Here is an 11,521-nt window from a genome sequence, read left to right on the forward strand (position 1 = left end):
GTGGGGGTGGGAGGCCAGCTGCACCTTAGCTCCTAGCGCATCCCTTCCCCCTCCTACACCTCCTCCTCCTCCTCCGTTGAGCTTGGTGAAGCTCTGCCGAAGAACCACGAGCTCCATCACCACATCGTCGTGCTGCCGGAGTTCTCCCTCAAGTTCTCCTCTCCCCTTGCTGGAACAAGAAGGAGGATATGTCCCCGGGTTGTACGTGTGTTGAACATGGAGGCACTGTCTGTTCGGTGCTAAATCGGATCTTCCGTGATTTGAATCGCCGCGAGTACGACTCCATCAACCACGTTCCTTGCAATGCTTCCGCTTAGCGATCTTCAAGGGTATGAAGATGTACTCCCTCTCTCTCGTTGCTAGCATATCCTAGATTGATCTTGGTGACATGTAGGAAATTTTTGAATTATTAGTACGTTACACAACAGCGACATCATGAGCTAGGTCTATGCGTAGATTCTATGCACGAGTAGAACACAAGTAGTTGATGGTGATGATTTGGTCAATTTTCTTGCCATTACTAGTCCTATCTTGATTCGGCGGCATTGTGGGATGAAGTGGCCCGGACCGACTTTACACGTACACTTACGTGAGACTGGTTCCACCGCCTGACATGCAATTGTTGCATAAGGTGGCTAGCGGGTGTCTTTCTCTCCCACTTTAGTCAGATCGGATTCGATGAAGAGGGTCCTTACACTACAAAAAAAAGACAGATCCGTGACATTTTGGGCCGAACGAAAAAAAAATATGTCATACTTATGACACTTCTATGATGATAATTGTGACAAAACCCGGTATTATCATAGATTTGGTGGGCTCCTACTTCTATGACAAAAAATCATGACAGAAAATGGGCTTTTCGTCCTAGGCGGGCCGGAGACATAGCTGCATGACATTCTTTGGGCCGTCCATGATGGAAAAAACCGTGGTAGAAACGAGGGTGATGAAAAATATCGGGGTGTTCCCTGTTACGGTGGGTGGTCGGGCCGAGTGATGTAGGGAGGTTTGCGTGTTTCTCTCGTACATGCACGCACGTGGGTGCGAGGCATTGGGCTCTAACTGAACCCGAGCGAGGCATTCGCCTACTGAACCCGAGCGATTGCACTGCAGGCTGCGCGTTACTGAATCGGAGCGATCGATCGATGGCTGTTAACTGAACCCGATCGAGCGATTCCTTCGCTACTGCTGCTAACTGAAGCAGATCGATGCTGCCTCTGGGTGAACATTGAGTGTTGTTGGGGGGTTTGGATGAACAGTTCCGGTGGGGGTGGATGAACAGGACCCCGTGGTGTTGCCTCTGGATGAACAGGACCCCAATCGATCGAGCTGGTTGGGGCTGGATGAACAGGACCCCGTGGAGGGCTGGATGAACAGTAGACGGTGGAGGGCTGGATGAACAGGAGCCCGTGGAGGGGTGGTTGAACAGGAGCCCGTGGAGAGGGCTGGTTGAACAGTAGCCGGTGGAGTGGCGCGTGGTGGAGGCTGGATGAACATGAGCCCGTGGATGAACAGTCGCAGGTGGAGGCTGGAGGAGGTCGATGGTGGATGAACAGTAGCCCGTGGAGGCTGGAGGGGGTCGACGGTGGAGATGAACAGTATCCCATGGAGTCCCGTTTTGCGGTACGCCACACCCCTCCCGATGAACAGGACCCCCGTTTTGACCGCAGGAGGTCCGTTTCCTCCGTTTTGCGGTACGCCAGACCCCTCCCGATGAATAGGATCCCGTTTCGACCATGGTCGGTCGAACACAAGGCCGTTTCCTCCGTTCTGCGGTATGCCAGGTCTCCTTTCCATTGGTTGTTCCGTCCAAGCCCTCCCGATGAACACGACGACGCATTCCGTTTCGACCCAAACGGTTGGCTCCCCATGAACACGACAACGACGTTGTTTCTCCGTGTCGACCCAGCCATGTACACGAGCCCTGGCTGTAGATATGCGCGAGTAGGCTTTCGAGACCCCGCCCGTATGTACGTATGTGGACGTATTTTCTTTCTTGCACATTGGTCGTTATTCGTACGTGTACATGCTACATGTGCGCCTCTACTACGACACGTGCATGCTCTACATCGACCAGTATGCACGTACATGTTCGTGAACAGAATGACAACGCTACGTATGCTTCAACCAGGTGGGTCCCGACTGTAAGGCACTTCCTTGCGTGCGAAGATATAGCTGGTGAGTCCCAGCAGTCAGGGGGGCGAATCGTTTTTTTTGCCCGGACGCACTTCCTTGCATGGGAAGATGTAGCTGGTGGGTCCCAGCAGTCAGGGGGAAACATTTTTTTCACGAAATACGGTGGCCCGTCCGGTGGGTCCCCGTTGTCAGGTGCAGGAATAATTATTTTGCGCGTAATAAGGAGGTACTTCCTTGTGGCTGTCGTGGACCCAGCTGTCAGCCTCTCCACATACAATACTCTTCCTATGGAAGTCGGTCGTTGACCACATTGACCACGCCGCGCCAAGAGAACCAAGGCGATGGACGGCGGTGAGGCCTAGGAAGGGGACGACACGGAGCCATGGAAGACGCGGCAGTGGATGCCCACACGGAGAGGAGTATGAGGGTTCACTGGTTTGGTAGCGGTGTGAAGCTACCGTCGCCGCAGAATAACATGGGGTATGGGTGAGTAGAGGGATGGCCTGACCAGCGGTGGGAGTAGTAGGGGGCGGTGAGGCCTCCGCGGCATAACAGCCGGCCACGGGAGGCAGGAGCACGCGACACGACCACTGCTGGTTTGGGCGGCTGGAGCAAGAAGACCGGAGGTTGAAGAAGCACTACGGCCGTTGGATGGACATCGTACGATCACGGGAGCTAGAGTCGTTCATATATTGACTAAGTTCACAAAGCCCTCCATCCCCGTCAACTTAGTAGGCCCACAAGTTAGCCTCCCATTGTGGTGGGTCCCAGCTGGCAGGGGGTATTCATTTTTTTGTGCGCAATAAGGAGGCACTTCCTTGCATGCGAAGATATAGTTGGTGGGTCCGACCTGTCAGCGGAGGGAACGTTTTTTCGCGAAATACAGAGGCCCTTCCGGCGGGTCCCAGATGTCAGGTGGAGGAATCATTATTTTGCGCGTAATAAGGAGGCATTTCCTTGTGTGCGGTCGTGGGCCCAGCTGTCAGCCTCTCCACGTACAGTCCACTTCTGATGGATGTTGTTCGTTGACCACGTTGAACACGCCACACCGAGAGCACCAGGGTGGTGGACGACGGCGAGTCCTACGAAGGGAACAACACGGAGCCGGGGAGACACGATAGTGGCTGCCCACGCGGTGGAGAGTATGAGGGTTGACTGGTTCGGCTGCCGTCGCCGGAAAATAACAGGAGGTGTGGGTGAGTAGAGGGATAGACATGCCAGGGATGTGAGTATATGATGGGGCCGTGAGGCCTACCCGGTAGCACAGCCGGCCACGGGAGGCGGGAGCAAGCGGTTCCGACGGTGCTGGTTTGGGTGGCTGGGGCAGGAAGATCAGAGACTGAAGAAGCACGATTGCCGTTAGATTAACATCTAATGGTTTGACGCTGGTAGAGTCGATTGTTGACTAAGTTTCTTTTTTGAGAAACCTTGTGTGCGCATGAACTTAGTAGGCCCACAAGTCAGCCTCCAAATCTGTGGCAGATAACATAGAGCCCATTTGCTATTTTTTAATAATTTTCAGCCCATTTGCTAATTCTTAAGTAATTTATTACAGCCCATTTTCTGCCCAGGACCATGGTCAAAAAGTTCAACCTTATTTTGCATATCAGTGGAGTCCGAAATTTTGTAATCCCGAAATGATAAACATTTTTTTAAGAACTTATTGATTTGCCAAAAAAATCTTTTTGTTTTTGTAAGCAAATAAGACGTGGGACAATTGAGTTGGTTTAAGGGAAACCCAATGGTAAAAAACTTAGAGCTGGGAGGGAAAACAACAACAAAAATAAGGATGTAAATATGAAAAGGGAATTTTATGTATTTTCAATATAATGATACGTGTATATGAACTAGTAAAACTATAGGTAGAGATTAGAAAACAGATGTAGGACATGCGTTTCAAGAGGAAAATAGAACTGGGCTGTGTGTTTGATTCAGTAAAAAAACTGCTTGCGGATGTTGTAAGACAAAATATAACTAACACTGGCGGGCCAGAGGCCAGTAGATACCTGCTGGATCTTTGTGCCCTGTTGTCGTCATGGGTTGGGCCTGTTAAAAACAAAACCAAGCCTGGGCAGTCTACAGCCCAGTTGAAACTTGCTCAACCTAAAAAAACAATATACGTGCTCAATAAACGAGAGAATTCTGCAAGTACGGACTGATAACTGGGATGCAACAGGGATATTGTTTTTTCATCGTGATAATAAGTGCATGCACTTGTTTCAAAAAATTTGGAGAACTGGGAATTCGAACGGCAGGTGCTTATGCTACCCACCAAATAAAAATCAGGTGCCTGAGAATTCGTTTCGAAACAAATGATTTAGCTTTATATCCACGTCAACCCTCGGCATGATGGTTGGAAGCAAATGCCAAGTTCATACCAAAAGATCGTTAACAACAATACCAACTTGCAGACGACAAGGTAGTACAAGTACCAATACCAGACTAACTTATAATCTTTTTACTCCTGGCCCTAGTGTTCGTCTGGTAGAAAATCTTGCAGAGGACCAGCTCCCGCTCCTTCTCTTGCTCCAGGTCCCCGAGGTGGTACTAGTGCATCACCCAGTTGGTCCTCTGCTGGTCGAAGTTCTTATTGGTGTGCAGCACCAGAACCTTTTTGCTGCCCGTCTACCGGCCGTTGACCATCACCGGCAAGGTATTGCCGGTGTTGTGCCACATCGTGTGCATGCCGCACTCCGACTGTATCTTGCGACGCGTCCACGTGCCCCTTTTAAATGCCCTGGAATTGCGCTGGAAGAAATGCTTGCTTAGGCCACTCAGTGTGATACCTACAGTATTGTCGAATACAGGTTTTAGTGTACGTAGTTGGCATTTTCATAACATCTTTGGCGTGTTGCAGTCACTTGTTTCACTTTTTATTAACTGTCAAATTGTAATTGCTTCACCAGGTCTGCGTCTAAAAAGAAAAATAGAGCTATAAACAAAGGAATATGTTTGTGCAAGTAGACGGCCGATCGGTGTCTTACTTGGAAGTTTCTTAGGATGGGTGTAGCATATGTCGTGCTCGCTGTCGATGGTTGGTATGAACAAATCGATGAGAGGGTGAGATCTCGCACTGTCAGCACTCACTTTGGCCTCAAGGTGCTCGATCAGCTCCTGATCCGTGGGATCGAACTAGACGCCAGCCGGCAGCACCGGCCAATCCTTCTTTGACTTGCATCAGTTAATTCCAATTATATGGTACTCAATGTATGATCAATCGACTGTTTTAAGTGAATGATGAAAGATTTTGACAGATAAGTGGTACTCCAAATCTGAAGTCCAGAATACCCGAACACGCTGCCGGGATTCTTGTGTCACCTCATGTGCAGCGTGTTGTCACGTCAATTCAATGTGTGGACATGACGAATAATTTGACCGACGTATACTAGTACTGCTACTGTACTACTTACTAGTCATGTTTAGTGTCACATTTTAACCATAGGTTTAACTAACAAGTACGCACTTGAAGCCTAATTGATATATATATATATATATATATACTGCACATCATGTCCATCATCATTATCAGTACATCCTGCGCAGGTGAGTTAGGATGCACTTGATCCTAGAAAGGTATCTATCCTTCAAACCAGAGGAGTGCTTCAAACTAACAACAGTACATAATATCCAACAAAAGAGGGTCGTGCTACAGCAGCAGAATACATGGCTCAGTCTAGATATCAGTACGAATCAAGTTGTGCATATTTGCTGTTGGCATGAACCACATTGCCGCATGTCGGGTTTGCAAAAGCCATCCATCGCATGGAAGCTTGATGCCTTTCACACACTGAAGATTATCTAGCAACAAGCTATGTCGACGAATCTTTGGATATGGTGATTCATGAAACCCATGGTATGACGTGTAAACACAGCCCCCCATGGCGAATGGAAGTTCCATAGCACGGTAATCATCGCCGGTGATATGATCGATGATTGGTTGGATGATCGGATAATTGAGCCCGAGGAACATGGAGTGGTTGCCGAGGCTGTAAACCCGCCTCCAGTTGAATACGCCTGGCCCAACGGAGCTAGGATCTTTCTCGAACACGAAGCAGCCATAGCCATCAATGTCACGAACGCCCCAGGCATTGTACTGCATGTGGTTTGATGTAATGGTTTGGTCAATTTGGTACGTGCGAATGAGCATCAAATGACCGCCGTCAGCTGAACGAGCGATAAACCACCACCCATCGGCTGGTATGATTCTAGGTCCTGGAATCATGAAGGCCAGCGCATTTGCGTCTGCTGCAACAGTTCAAATTAGAGACCAAAAGGACAAAAATAAACAATCATGTTCAGAGTATGTGTGGAATTAAGATTATTATAGCAGTGACACATATCATAGACAGAGAATTGCAATGTCGTGGTCATAATCATACCCCAAGTTAAAAAAATAAGCCAATGGCTTTCATATTCTAGCAATATGTCATGGTTCAAACATCATGTAACAATGAGAGGAAAACAACTATGACAGAGCCTACTCATATTCTACTATAGCACTTACTACTACTGTTCTCATGTCAACTCTAAGCAATAACATGCGTTGTTATAAAAATATTGGAAATGAGAGTAACTTATAGCAATCATGATGTTATGCTCATAATATCTATTCTAACAATCATTAGATGCCAATTGTTCTCATATCAACTCTAACAATAACATGCGTGGTCATAAAAATCTAGGAAATGAGAGGAACATATAGCAATGATGTGGTTATAGACATACTAACTATTCTAAATTCGTAACAATGAACAGGCAGTCGTATTCATAAGGTAAAGATGAGGTGAGATAAAACAATTACACGACGATAGATTCCACCAGTATAGGCAGCCAATCTGTGTGTCGACCGCGTAGACGATGCCAGCATGCACTATAGCATCAGACAGAAATGTTGCCTCAACAGGATTGATGATGAGCCATAACCATGTATGGCGACCGGATTCCAGATAGACTAATCTCATGTTGAACAAGGCAATGAGCTTGTAATCCATGTAGTCTTATGATGGTGTGGGCACTTCGCAGATTACAACTTTCAGCAAACAGAGGTCGAGCCAAAAGCTTGACGCGTCTCGTGCGTAGTAGGCAGGAGTGTCCGGCGGGCCGTGAGGCTCGATGGCAGCGGTATCCAATGATGTAAGGGTGATCTCTCGCTGGGTGTAGATATCCACAAGACGACACGGACTACCGGATTGGTGGATGAGGACGATCCAGTTGGCCTTGATGCCCGCCCAGTAGTGGTCGCGCATGAAGGACAGGTGGACGGGTAGTGGTAGCATGTCGAGGGGCACCACGGGAACCTCCGTAGGATCATCAAGTCGATGTCTGGGCCACCTGCGAGGATCAGGCATTAGCAAGCAGGGTTTCTTGAAAAGAGCCGGCCGGTTGAAGATGAGTAGACGGTACAAAGACACCGAGCATGCGGCCAGACAAACGGTGCTGAGTAGGTCCATACGATTACAGATCTGCTCCAAGAGAACATCGGGGAGGGAATTCCAATCGCGGCTCTGCGTGTCAGTCGGTTCTTTCATTGGGGTTTTCGGTGCATGCGAGCCAGCGGGGAAGTGGATTCGGGCGGGCGAGCGAAGAAGCTTCTCCCCGTGAGGCCGAGCAGTGAGCGGGGGGATATGGTACGCGCGAGCTACCAAGGAAGATAGCGCGGGCGGGCGAGCAGTGAGAGGGGGGGGATGGTGTGCGGCTGACGGTGGGGAAGAGAGGAGGAAGAAGAAGAGAGGAGGAAGAAGAGTGGAAGACAGGGAAGAAAGTGCATTAAATCTCAATTCTACTACTACTACTACTACCAGGATATACCATCCTTCGGAGTGTAAATAGTTACACCGATGACATGTGGGTCTGCCACAAGAGGGCCCATAAGTCAGTTAATGGAGGACAGAAGCATGCTCTACTAGCAAACATGATGGCAGTATTGGGTAAGGCTGATTTAGTAACACCAACACGCTGGTTTAGCTTATTAATTAAGTGTCCCATCTGCTGCAGCGTGTATTGTCACTTCACTGTGAAGACTAGTTGAATAGTTCTCTGTGACCGAGATGGGAAATAATGGATCGCAAAGACTTCCTTTCTACATTATCCCTATGCCTCTACGCTCACTTCACTCATTTTGCTCCGTGCGTAGTGACTTGTTGAAATCTCTAGAAAGACAAATACTCCGTATTTGGGAACAGAGGGAGGATTTCACTCCGTATTTGGGAACAGAGGGAGTATCACCATATGGAGGGAACAGAGGAAGCTTGAAATATGAACATGTCAATGGGAGGGAGTAAGCCCCATGCATGCATGCAACATGCAACACTCACACGTACACATGGACGCACGCAACACTCACGCACCCAAGCGGCACACAGCACACGACGCAACACACACACTCACGCTCAAGTGCTCAACCTACTCCATACGTTCGTGAAAGACTATACATTTAGAGATTTACACATTGACCAGGGCATAATTAACGCCCAAAAGTAGCAGACTTATGTGTGCATGCGACCATTGAAAGAAGAAGATTAAATGAAGGTCGTTGCATGCTGTAATTAAGGATAGACATGTAGCCTATACCTAGAGCACAAGTTGGTGCATTAGTCAATCAATATCTATTTAGATTAAAGGAAAAATGCATTGGAAGTGTAGATGTACTACACCCTTTGTTTTTTGGCCGATGTACACTCTTTGTTGGAAGACCGAGGGAGTACACGTGCATGCACTCACATACACAGCCAGGGTGGTTCGCGCGCAAGGGTTGGACTCCTGTCGCGCCTGCGTAAAGTTTTGTTTAACTGATTTCTTTGCTCTGTCAACTGACAGGTGGGACCCAGAAACCAGGTGACAATTTAACCAGTCAACAAAGTGCCACGTCGACTATGTGGCCGGTCAGTAGGGTGCAATACGGTGCTCTACGATGAGCTAGTGATCGTATAATCACTGCAAAACTATACATAGTGACCGTAAAGAGCGTATTGTTACATACGTTGACCGCTAGTGTATTTTTCTCGTTTCAAACTGAGCCATATGAACTGGAAAGGACACATTATGGACTAGTACAAGTACTGCTCTGATGTGTCCCGTGAACTCGCCAAACGAGGAGAAGCTTTCTTACTACGCCTCTCCCTCGCCCACGCGCGCGGTGGTTCGCAGGACGAGGAGAGCGTTTTGACTACAACGCCTGTTGGGGATATAACTATTGAGTATAAACCGCCCAGGAGGGGCCGGATTATAATCATAGTAAGTTGTTCCTATCAAAGCCCACGAGGACAAGGAGTACGGTGCTTTATGAAGGAGAGTTAACAACAAGGCCCAAGGCCCAAAGGCGGATTATGGCCCGTAGATGTAAACTGCCATAAGATGTATAACTTGTGTCGTAAGATAAGAAAAGGCCGAAACCGAGCACACGTTTATGAGCCGGCCGGGACTCTATAAACCGCCGGGCGTCAACCTATGTATATAAAGGGACGACCCGGCGATGGTTTAGGGACAAGAAACAAGAGATCAAGAGCCGGGTCAAGCATATTCGCTCCCCGTTCATCGAAACCTTAGCAATACCAACTACAAACTGGACTAGGCTTTTACCTTCATCGTAAGGGGCCGAACCAGTATAAACTCCCGTGTCCTTTGTCCTGTTTAACCCCTTTAAGCTAACATTAACGCGATGGATCCATGACTAAGTCCTCACACTAGGACATCTGCCGTGACGTTTCCACGATAGTTGGCGCCCACCATGGGGCAATCGCATGATGGTTTCGAGTTCTTAAATGGCATATTCGAAGGGATCAAGGGATACGCCATGGGCCGGATGACCAAAAGTCGTTGCGGCAAGCTCTACATTAACGACACAGGCTGGGGCCCCGAGGCCAGCTCCATTGAGTACGGGTACCGGGTCCCCTTCGGTGCAATTCACGTCTTCATCGGCAAGATTGGCGAACCAGGCCCTGAGCCGGACATCTGCACAGACATCATCGAGACGGCTTAGCATGCGAGACCCGCCCGGGTTCAGCCTGCCATGAAGCGTGCCTTCGTGGGAGTCATCCACAGGGCAGAATCTAAGGATAGATCGGTGTCTGGTGGTGAAACCATCGTTTACTCCGATGGCGAATCATCTACTGGGGAAACCGAGTCATTATACCAGCTGCAAGACGGGCCGCTTGGGGGCTATTCCGATGGTGATAGTATTCTGGATCCCCATGAACCGCCGAACCGAGTTGCAATTTTCATGGCCGGTACACAGCCATGGCAGAATTCTTCAACTGCGGCCGCGTTAATTTCCGGTTCAGCGGCGGCCACGGCGGCCGGGGCAGGAGACCCTGTGCGCCCGCCGGCTCAAGTTCTGTCCGGTTTACTTGACGCTTTAGCAACACTGATGGCAACTAAGGTTAATGCAGCAAATCGGGATGAGCATAATGCAGAGGTTGCCAAGGTGAGAGACCAGATAACTCAAGCCAAGGAAGACCTAGCAGCCGAAGACGTAAGGATGGCCACGATGCGGGCCAAGTTAGAGGCTCAGGTGTAGTAGGTTCAATTGGAGTCCTTCCGGCTTATGCTAGATCAGAGGGCGTCGAATGATGTCATGAGGAGAAGGCATCAGACCTGCCTACCTTTCGTTTACGAAGCGAGAAACCTCTTCAACACGCCCAGAGCAGGGACCAGTAACCAGCCAGTGGTAAACCGGACTGAAGCACCAGGAACAGGGGCGCCGGCTCAACCACGCACGATGGACCCACCTCGTCAAGGAAATAACCCGCCGCAGCATGCATCGACGCTGCATCATGTGCCAACACTGCCTGGTCATTACTCTAACCCCTTGGATAACATGGTCACCGCCGCTTCACGATTGGCGGCTCTACCAGTCGAAGGTGGGTCCCCAGTGGCAGTTGAGATGTGGCGGGCCAGAGAGCTCCTTCAGACAGCCTTGGCTCAGCAGCAGGCTTATTCGTATAGCCGTGAGAGGATTCATTCCACCCCCCGCCCAAGCCGGAGTTACAGCAGACATATTCATGAGCCGGCCGTGTAAAGCAGTGCGCGGAATCGTAATCTGCCTCGTGGCCATAACCCGACAGGCTGTGGTGCCGATGCTCAGAACATGGTGGACCAAGGTAGAGCACGTTGAGAGGCCAAGTTAGTGGCGCAGTACGCGGCCCATCAACCTTCTTCGGTTCATCCGACGGCTTCGGTCGAGACAAGAGTAACTTTCAGGTCTTTGGGTGTGCCGTGTTTGACCCTCGCTTTGTGTAACATACGGTTGCCCAAGGATTTCAAAGGTCCCCGTAAGGTACCCAACTACACGGCCGATTTACCTCCTGAAGCGTGGATTGAGAGTTATGAGATGGTGATGGAACTGTTGGATGTTGATGAGGCTGCATGTGCTAAGTATTTCACCATGATT

This window comes from Triticum dicoccoides, chromosome 2A, assembly GCF_002162155.2.
Source record: "Triticum dicoccoides isolate Atlit2015 ecotype Zavitan chromosome 2A, WEW_v2.0, whole genome shotgun sequence".
NCBI lineage: Eukaryota > Viridiplantae > Streptophyta > Magnoliopsida > Poales > Poaceae > Triticum > Triticum dicoccoides.